Consider the following 10,935-nt stretch of genomic DNA (forward strand, 5'->3'; position numbering starts at 1 on the left):
GACTTCTATCTGAAGATCCTTATCAGTTTTTAACTGAGTTCTTGCAGATTTGTGAGACTGTAAAGACGAATGGAGTAGATCCTGAAGTCTACAGGCTCATGCTTTTCCCTTTTAATGTAAGAGACAGAGCTAGAACATGGTTGGATTCACAACCTAAAGATAGCCTGGACTCCTGGGAAAAGCTGATCACGGCCTTCTTGGATAAATTCTTTCCTCCTCAAAAGCTGAGCAAGCTTAGAGTGGATGTTCAAACCTTCAAGCAAAAGGATGGTGAATCCCTCTATGAAGCTTGGGAAAGATACAAGCAGTTGACCAAAAGGTGTCCATCTGACATGTTTTCAGAATGGACCATTTTAGATATATTCTATTATGGTCTATTTGAATTTTCGAAAATGTCACTAGACCATTCTGTAGGTGGATCCATTCATCTAAAGAAAACGCCTGCAGAAGCTCAAGAACTTATTGACATGGTTGCAAATAACCAGTTCATGTACACTTCTGAGAGGAATTCCGTGAATAATGGGACACCTCAGAGGAAGGGAGTTCTTGAAATTGATACTCTGAATGCCATATTGGCTCAGAACAAAGTGTTGACTCAGCAAGTCAACATGATCTCTCAAAGTCTGAATGGATGGCAAAATGCATCCAACAGTACTAAAGAGGTAGCTTCTGAAGAAGCTTATGATCCTGAGAACCCTGCAATGGCAGAGGTTAATTACATGGGTGAACCTTATGGAAACACCTATAACTCATCATGGAGAAATCATCCAAATTTCTCATGGAAGGATCAACAAAAGCCTCAACAAGGCTTTAACAATGGTGGAAGAAATAGGCTCAGTAATAACAAGCCTTTTCCATCATCTTCTCAGCAACAGATAGAAAATTCTGAACAGAGCCCCTCTAATTTAGCAAACTTAGTCTCTGATCTGTTAAAAGCCACTTTAAGTTTCATGAGTGAAACAAGGTCCTCCATTAGAAATCTAGAGGCACAAGTGGGCCAGCTGAGTAAGAAAGTCATTGAAACTCCTCCCAGTATTCTCCCAAGCAATACAGAAGAGAATCCAAAAAGAGATTGCAAGGTCATTGAAGTAATCAATATGGCCGAATGCACAAGGGAGGAGAAGGATGAAAATCCTAGTGAGAAAGACCTCCTGGGACGTCTCTCAAACAAGAAGGAGTTCCCCATTGAGGACCTAAAGGAATCTGAGGCTCATATAGAGACCATGGAGATTCCATTAAATCTCCTTCTGCCATTCATGAGCTCTAAAAACTATTCCTCCTCAGAAGAGGATGAAGATGTAACTGGAGAGCAAGTTGCTCAATATCTAGGAGCTATCATGAAGCTGAATGCCAAGTTGTTTGGTAATGAGACTTGGGAAGATAAATCCATCTTGCTCATTAGTGAACTAGATACATGGATTTAGAAAACTCTACCTCAAAAGAGACAAGATCCTGGTAAATTCTTAATACCATGTACCATAGGCACCATGACCTTTAACAAGGCTCTGTGTGACCTGGGGTCAGGCATAAATCTTATGCCACTCTCTGTAATGGAGAAACTGGGGATCGTTGAGGTACAGCCTGCCTTATTCTCACTTCAATTGGCAGACAAGTCAGTAAGACAAGCTTATGGATTAGTAGAGGACGTGTTAGTAAAGGTTGAAGGCCTTTACATCCCTGCTAATTTCATAATCTTAGACACTAGGAAGGAAGAAGATGAATGCATCATCCTTGGAAGACCCTTCCTAGCCACAGCAAAAGCTGTGATTGATGTTAGCAGAGGAGAATTAGTCCTTCAATTGAATGGGGACTACCTTGTGTTTAAAGCTCAAGGACCTTCCTCTGCAACCATGGAGAGGAAGCATGAAAAGTTTCTCTCAGTACAGAGTCAAAAAGAGCCCCCACAGTCAAACTCTAAGTTTGGTGTTGGGAGGCCACAACCAAACTCTAAGTTTGGTGTTGAGAAGACCCCTCATTCAAACTCTAAGTTTGGTGTTGGGAGGCCCTCATCATGCTCTGAATATCTGTGAGGCTCCATGAGAACCCACTGTCAAGCTAATGACACTAAAGAAGCGCTTGTTGGGAGGCAACCCAATTTTTATATATCTAATTTTAATTTTATTTTATTGTTATTTTGTGTTTTATTAGGTTCATGATCATGTGGAGTCACAAAAAAAATACTAAAATTAAAAACAGAATCAAAAATAGCAGAAGAAAAATCACACCCTGGAGGAAGGACTTACTGGCGTTTAAACGCCAGTGAGGTGCATCTGGCTGGCGTTCAACGCCAGAACAGAGCATGTTTCTGGCGCTGAATGCCAGAAACAAGCAACATCCTGGCATTTGAATGCCAGGAATGTGCCATGAGGAAAGCTGGCGTTGAACGCCAGTAACAAGCATGGAACTGGCATTCAACGCCAGAAACATGCTACACATGGGCGTTGAACGCCCAGAGTGTGCATCACTTCGGCGTTTAAACGCCAGAATGGTGTGCAAAGGCATTTTACATGCCTAATTGGTGCAGGTATGTAAATCCTTGACACCTCAGGATCTGTGGACCCCACAGGATCCCCACCTAACATATTCTCCCCTCTTCTCAACATTCATTCTCTCTTTCCAATAAACACACTTCCCCATAAACCCCACCCACCTTCAAAATTCAAAAATCTTTCCCACCCAAACCCACCCTAAATGACCGAAACTACACCTACTCCCCTCCCTATATATACCCTTCCATTCTACTTTATTTTCACACAACACAAACCCCCTCTTCTACACCTCGACCGAAACACCTTCCCTCACTCTCCTCCATATTTTCTTCTTCTTCTTCTTCTCTTCTTTTTTCTCTTGCTCGAGGGCAAGCAATATTTTAAGTTTGGTGTGGTCAAAGCATAATCTTTTTGTTTTTCCATTACCATCAATGGCACCTAAGGCCGGAGAATCCTCTAGAAGAGGAAAAGGGAAGACAAAAGCTTCCACCTCTGAGTCATGGGAGATGGAAAGATTCATCTCCAAAAGCCATCAAGACCACTTCTATGATGTTGTGGCAAAGAAGAAAGTGATCCCTGAGGTCCCTTTCAAACTCAAGAAAAATGAGTATCCGGAGATCCGACATGAAATCCGAAGAAGAGGTTGGGAAGTCCTAACCAACCCCATGCAACAGGTCAGAATCTTAATGGTTCAAGAGTTCTATGCCAATGCATTGATCACTAGGAACCATGATCAAAGTGTGAATCCGAGTCCAAAGAATTATCTCACAATGGTTCGGGGGAAATACTTAGATTTTAGTCCGAAAAATGTGAGGTTGGCATTCCACTTGCCCATGATGCAAGGAGATGAACGCCCCTACACTAGAAGGGTCAACTTTAATCAAAAGTTGGACCAAGTCCTTATGGACATATGTGTGGAAAGAGCTCAATGGAAAAGAGACTCCAAAGGCAAGCCGGTTCAACTAAGAAGACTGGACCTCAAGCCTGTGGCTAGAGGGTGGTTAGAGTTCATTCAACGCTCCATCATCCCCACTAGCAACCGATCTGAAGTTACTGTGGATCGGGCCTGATACGTAAAAATTTGATTTCACGTACAACCGGCAAGTATACCGGGTCGTATCAAGTAATAAAACTCACAAAGAGTGAGGTCGATCCCACGAGGATTGGTAGATTAAGCAACTTTAGTTAAATGGTAAGTTTAGTCAAGCGAATATGATTTTGATTTTATGAGCAATGTGACTTTTGAACATAATTACAGGAATTTAAATGGCAATTAAGAACGAGAATATAGAAATAAAATGGAAGTAAATAACTGATACTTAAATTGCAAGAAACTTAAATAACATCAAAAATAAATGGCAAGGAATTAAAGGGTGCAGAAATTTAAAGAACATAAGAGTAAATGGCAAGAATTGAAAGAACAAAATGTAGATGACAAGAATAATAAATTGACAGAATGTAAAAGGGAATTGGGCAATGGGTATTCAAACACTAAGAACAAGAGAAGTGAGAATCAATGATAGAGAGGATCATTAGGGATTAGAGATGTTAGTTTTCATGAATTGATGTTAGTCAAATCCTTCTCAATCATGGGTGTAGATCTATGGCAAGTGGGTGATTGAATCCCAATCTCTTGGTGATTCAATCTCTCTCAACATAACCAACTGCCACTCTCGTGATCTAATTGTTCATGAGAAGAGATGAAGCTCAAATCTATCCAGCCACACAATTCCTATAATCTCAACCAAGGAGAGTTACATCTCACATACTAACCAAGGTATATTGATTAAAGAGATCATGAAAGGATGAACTCTAAACTGAATTATGTGGCTCATTCCTCAAACTCACCACATAATTCATATAGATTAACCCCTCTCTCGATGGTGGTTGAATCTTTGAAGAACAAGAGTTCCCTCTTTAGATCAACCACTAAAATTGAAAAAGAGAAGATGGGTTCACCAATTCATTCCAACCAACAGAGCTCTTCCCCCTAATGAATGGGGTTTTAGTGAATCATAGCTCCAATTTCAACAACAATTGCCATCAATCAAAGTTAAACTAAATTTCAAAGAGAGATGAAGAAGAATAAGTAAATGCTTGAAGATTCAGAAAAATGAAGAAGAGAAGTTCCAAGATGAACTAAGAGTAGCTCTCTGGGTCTTCTCTCGGAAGTACCAAAAGAGTTTTCAAAATACCAGTGCTAAAAAAATGTCAAAATGTCTAAGTGTCAAAATAAAAAAAAGTGTAAAAAAAAGTCCAAAAGTCCTTTACAAGTACATCAATCTCTTCTATTTATACTACTCCCAAAACTTCTTCAGAGATCTCCAATTTGGGTTAGCAATGTGGGCTTTCTCATTGTTGAATTCTTGGCTCAATTGGAAGTGTTGCTAGACTTGGAAAGGAAGAGTTCATTCATCATGTTTCTGGCCCATTGGCTTGGCGTTATTGGCACTAACTCTAGGCATAATGCACGTTGGCAACGTGCATGCCAATTTCCTGGTAGTGAAGTATGAGACTTGGGCGTTGCTAGCCCAAGTTGTTGCCAACAACTTGCTTTTCCTCTTCTTGGCTCTACTTTCATGCTAAATGTAGCCCAGAATTTGAGTGTCAACCTCCAGCCTCAATATGGACTATTATACATCATTGGAAAGCTCTTGATGTCTATTTTCTAATGCCACTGGAATCACCTCAATTGGACTTTCCTAGCTCAAGTTATGGTTCCTCAAAGAAGGTAAGGTCAAGCTGCCAAGTTGTTGCCAAGTTGTTGCCAATAACGCACCTTAAACCCCAAGTTGGCAACGTGCTCGTGCCTTACTCTCCCAAGGCAAGGGCTTGGGGCTGGCGTTTTTGCAAAACACGCCCCCTATCTAGCACGTTGGCAACGTGCTCGAGCCACACTCCAAGGCTAATCTCTAGCCTTCTTGAATTTCACTTCATGTTCTTGTTTTTAGGGCCTAAAGATGACTCTGGTTTGGCTTCAATTTTGTGCTCCACTATAGACTATTATATATGGTTGGAAAGCTCTGAATGTCAGCTTTCCAATGCAATTGGAAGCACTCAATTTGGATCTCTGTAGCTCAAGATATCTTCCATTGAAGAGGACATGGTCAGGCTGCCTTGTTGGAGTTGTTGTGAATAACGCCCATTCATTTCCAAGTTGGCAACGTGCACCACAATTTCTTCACCATTCTGGCGTTGTTGCCAAACACTCCTTCCCTTTAGCACGTTGGCAACGTGCTCGAGCCTTTCCAAGGCTCTAAACAATGCTTCCTGGCGTTGGCAACGTCCATGGCAAGGCTTGTGGGCGTTGGCAACGTGGTTGGTGCGCCTTGTGGGCGTTGGAACCTGGTTGGTGCGCCTTGTGGGCGTTGGCAACCTGGTTGGTGCCTCTCCCTGGCGTTGGCAACTTGAATGGCACTCCTTTCTTCATTTTGGGCGTTGGCAACTTGGTTGGGCGTTGCCAACTTGGTGAGCAAGCCAGAAACAATACTTTCCATGTTTGAGGCTCTAAATGAAGCCAACATTTGAACCTTCAAATGAACTCCAATTTCATATTGTGATATATGGTTGAAAAGCTCTTGATGTCTACTTTCCAATGCCACTGATTTCACCTCAATTGGAGTTTTCTAGCTCAAGATATACGTTCTTGAAGAGAGCATCCTCAAGCTACCTGGGCGTTGTTGCCCAAGTTGTTGGCAAACACGCCAGCAACAACGCCAGGCTCTTCTTCAACTTGGCTTGGGCGTTGCCAACTTGGTGTTGGCGTTGGCAACGTGCTACTCTTCCCCTGGTGGCTTCCCCTGATGGCTCCTGGCGTTGCCAACTTGCTGCTCAAGTTGGCAACTTGCAATGCTTCATTTCCTTGCTCTTGGGGCTTGAGTTTCCCTCTGATTTGAGCTTCCATTCCTCGCCACATTATGGACTATTATATATCGTTGGAAAGCTCTTGATGTCAGCTTCTCAACGCAATTGGAATCATGCCAATTGGATCCTTGTGGTTCAAGATATTCATCCTTGAAGAGGGGGAGGTCAAGCTGCCAACTCTGCTGGACACACACTAGCAAGTTGCCAACTTGATTTCCAAGTTGCCAACTTGCTTGTTCTTCCTTTCTCCAATATTTTCTTGCTCCATTGTCTTCTTGCTTCATCACCTAACATAAACCAAAGAACTTTCCTCAAAGTTTTGCCATCTTATGCAATAATTTTCAAGGGAATCATTCACATCAACTTGTATATAAACTCCTTGATTTATTTGCATGAATTATGCCAAATTTCACTTAATTCTTGGTTCATGGATGCATGGAGAAAAACTCACAAAATTGCTCATTTATTTCAAAGAAAGTGAATGAACCTAAGCTAAAACTAACTAAACTAACTAGTTAAAATGGCAAATATGCGAATGCATCACAACACCAAACTTAAACCTTGCTTGTCCTCAAGCAAGAAAAGAATCATGCAATAGAGATTGACAATCCAAGGTTAGAAGAATAGCAAGTTAATGTTCATGGCAAGCTAGTTTTCTATGCATGCTACAATCACAAAAGGAATGTAAATGATTGATGTTTCTATCTAGCTCACTTTATGAAATCTTTTTCTTATAATTCTTCCTTGAAACAAGCTTTTGATTTTTCTTATTAGCTTCTCCTTTTGGGTGCTTTGCCCCATGAGTTAATAACAAAGCTACGATTCTAAATGCTTTGTTTTCAAGTATTACCACTTGATACATAAGCACCACAAGCATTTAATTAGAGGACTTCATTAGGCTCATTTTTTCTTTTCTTTTCTTGACTCTCTAATCATTGATGCTCAGAACCTTGAGCTTTGAGGGAGTGCTTTTGCACTTGAGCCTAGCCTTGACTTCTAAGTGTTTTGTTTTCAAGCATTTTACTTGATACATAAACACCACAAGTACATAACAATGAAATTGTCATTGGTACTCAGAGCCTTCAGCTTTTTCATTCTTTCCCTTTTTCTTTTCTTGCCTTAATTGCATTTGCTTCTTCAAGGTTTTCATGATTTTCAAAAGATTTCACAAAAAGTCCTAGATGAAAACTTCAATTAAATAAAATCTAATGTACTTGAGCAACAATCAATCCTACTAGCTTTCCAATATTTGTATGCACATGCTAAGTTCTTCTTTCATGCCTTGTTTGTTTATGATCATGATGCTTTATTGCTTTTGAATTCACAAAACTCAAGTTGGTAGTCATAATGCCACAGCAGCATATTGCAATTTAGAAATCAAACTATGCCCATTCATATCTCACATGTATACAGAGAAGGTAATAAGACAATCATGCAATTTAAAGTGCTGGAAACAAATGAGAAAAAGAATGAACTTTACAACCTTGTAATTTATCTTCTCTATTGTTGTCCTTTTCCTCCTTTTCTTTCCCTTCCCACACCAAACTTAGAATGATTGCTTGTCCTCAAGCAACAATTAAAACCGTGGCTATGGGGCTAAGATAGATCATGAATGTCTTACACAATGAAACATTAGTAGCACATGTGTTTCAAGCAAACAAAATTAAAGATAACAATTAAGGCACAAGAGACAGAGACATTTTGATTGCAAACTTAAGAAGGTGAGCACAATACATTGCATAAAAGATAAGTGGCACACCAAACTTAGTGTGACACTTTCACTTGGAATTAATGCAAGTATCCAGTACAGATTAGAAACAAATTTTGTTGCATAGCAACACCAAACTTAGAATGCAATCATATGTCAATTTATTTGAATTAAAGCTAAGCAAATGAAACTGTTGTATGTTAAATACAATCATCAAGCTAAGAATCTATCATGAATAAGGATCTCTTGGTAATGTATTAACAAAAACAGTTAATAAGCAAACTAAATGAAAGCGTTTAAAGATAGAAAAATAACTAAAGTAAGTAGAATGCAAAAGTGTTAAATCAAAAGAGAAAACTAAAACTGCAGAGGCATTATGATTATGCAGACAAGTAGTGTTGCTTGAATAAATTGCATAGAAAATAAATGGCACACCAAACTTAGAATCTTGGTGTGTCACTTTCATTTTTGATTTGATGCAATCATCCAAAAAGATTGAAAAACAATTTTTTGCAAGACAACACCAAACTTAAAATGTAACCATATGCCAATTTATTGAATTTAAATAAAACAAAGAACAAAAACAAAGCAGAGAAGAGAAATTATACCTATGGTTGACATGTTGTTCACTTTCTTCCTCTTCTTCCAGTTTGTTAATAGGAATGACCTTAAGGGGGGAGAAGATTCAGCTAGTGTCCCCTGTCTTGGCCTCTCCTCAGCAAACTTTCTTTTGTTAATGGCTTGATTGAGCTTGCTTGCTGGATCATGGGGAGGATTGCTTGTGGTTGACCCTTTTTTCTTCATGAATATTGTCCTTGGTAGCTTGGTCGCAATCCTCTTCTTGGTGCTTTTGTTAATTGCCTTCACTTCCTTGAATCCAAGTCTTGGTGGTTGTGTGATTGTTGGAGTCTTCTTTTCATCAAAAGCCTTTTGTATTGGTGGTTCCATGAGCCCTTCCTTCATGTGATTTTCTGCTTCACTTGAGTGTGAATTCTCTGGAATGACTTCCTCACGTTCATGCTCCTCCACTCCTTTCTTTGCACCCAACATTTGCTTTAATAGCTCTATCATGGAGGAGGTTTGTTGATCTTCCCAACATTTCTTCATCTCCTCTTCATACCTTTCAATCATGGTTTCAAGTGTTGAGGCGTTTTGGTCCAGGGAAGTTTGTGAGAGTTGTGAGTCTTCATGTTCTCTTGTCATCTCAAGTGCAATTTCAGGTTCAACCACCTCTACCTCATTTTTCATTGAAATTTCTCTTGACACAGAGGCTTCCTCATCTTGCTTTTCCACTTCCTCACCCACAAATTTGTCTTCATCCGTACTGTTTGATGGTTCTAAGTTTCTCTTTGTTTGCTCTAAGGACCCATTTATCTGCTCGAGGATGGTTTCTTCCCAAGATGGGGATTTTGTGTAAAATTCCACTAATTTTCTCTGTATTTCAATGCCTTCAAGGTATTCCTCATCTGTTAATTCAAGAGATGAAGGTTGAGAGTAATTTTGGTGACGTGAATGTGTTGTGGTGAAGTTGTGTTGAGGGGTGTGGAATAAGTTGTGTGATTGATGGGATGAATGGTATGGATTTTGGAGGAAACTTTGTGTTGAGGCATAATCAAGTGGTGAAGAATTTTGATATGAAAAATTTGGAGGTGAGGTTGGATAATTAAGAGGTGCTGGCTCATGATGGATGGGATACGAAACATTGAATTCTCCTTGGTTTTGTCCTTCCCAATCACAATTTGGATAGTTGTCCCATTCATAGGAGTATGAATCATTTTGTGTTCTTGTGAAGCATCCCATTTGGTTTGATTGCTCAAACCCCATCATTCCTTGGTCTTGATTTTCCCAACCACAATTAGTATGGTAACTTGAATCATTTTGTGGTGGTGGAAAATACCCCATGTAACTTTCTTGATCATTATGTGACCTTGGGGCATATCCCATTTGGGTTGATTGCTCATGATCCATCATTTCTTGTTGATATTCCCATCCACCATAAGGATAATGATATGAATCATTTTGTGGTGGTGGTTGGTATCCCATATGATTCTCTTGCTCATCTTGTGTCTCTGAAGCAAATCTCCATGGATTGGAGTGCTCAGAATTTGTATTTTCTTGGTGATATTCCCAGCCACCATTAGAGATTGGTGGTGGTGGGTGATATCCCAGAAAGTTTGTTTGGTCAAAAGATGAGGTAAACTCCATTTAAGTTTTGTTAAACACAATCACCAAAGCAATTGAAATTCATATCTCAGATGAGAATCACTTAGTGAGGCAATAACACAAACACTTAGTGTCAAGAAGAAAACAAAAAGATTAAAAGAACTGTACAAAGCAAAAACAAAGAAAATGCTTAATCTAAACTACCATTCACTTAATCATTGTCAATCTTTTCCAATCCCCGGCAACGGCGCCAAAAACTTGATACGTAAAAATTTGATTTCACGTACAACCGGCAAGTATACCGGGTCGTATCAAGTAATAAAACTCACAAAGAGTGAGGTCGATCCCACGAGGATTGGTAGATTAAGCAACTTTAGTTAAATGGTAAGTTTAGTCAAGCGAATATGATTTTGATTTTATGAGCAATGTGACTTTTGAACATAATTACAGGAATTTAAATGGCAATTAAGAACGAGAATATAGAAATAAAATGGAAGTAAATAACTGAAACTTAAATTGCAAGAAACTTAAATAACATCAAAAATAAATGGCAAGGAATTAAAGGGTGCAGAAATTTAAAGAACATAAGAGTAAATGGCAAGAATTGAAAGAACAAAATGTAGATGACAAGAATAATAAATTGACAGAATGTAAAAGGGAATTGGGCAATGGGTATTCAAACACTAAGAACAAGAGAAGTGAGAATCAATG

At 39.3% G+C, this 10,935-nt stretch overlaps 1 non-coding gene across 1 annotated transcript; it reads right to left on the minus strand.

Annotated features, from left to right (window-relative positions):
- Nucleotides 1–230: 230 nt before the first annotated feature.
- Nucleotides 231–334, minus strand: LOC112798704 (small nucleolar RNA R71). The gene has a single exon (XR_003200303.1). It is a non-coding gene; the product is annotated as a small nucleolar RNA R71 (small nucleolar RNA).
- Nucleotides 335–10,935: the final 10,601 nt, after the last annotated feature.

The sequence above is a fragment of the Arachis hypogaea genome, chromosome 4 (assembly GCF_003086295.3).
Source record: "Arachis hypogaea cultivar Tifrunner chromosome 4, arahy.Tifrunner.gnm2.J5K5, whole genome shotgun sequence".
In the NCBI taxonomy this organism is placed as follows: domain Eukaryota; kingdom Viridiplantae; phylum Streptophyta; class Magnoliopsida; order Fabales; family Fabaceae; genus Arachis; species Arachis hypogaea.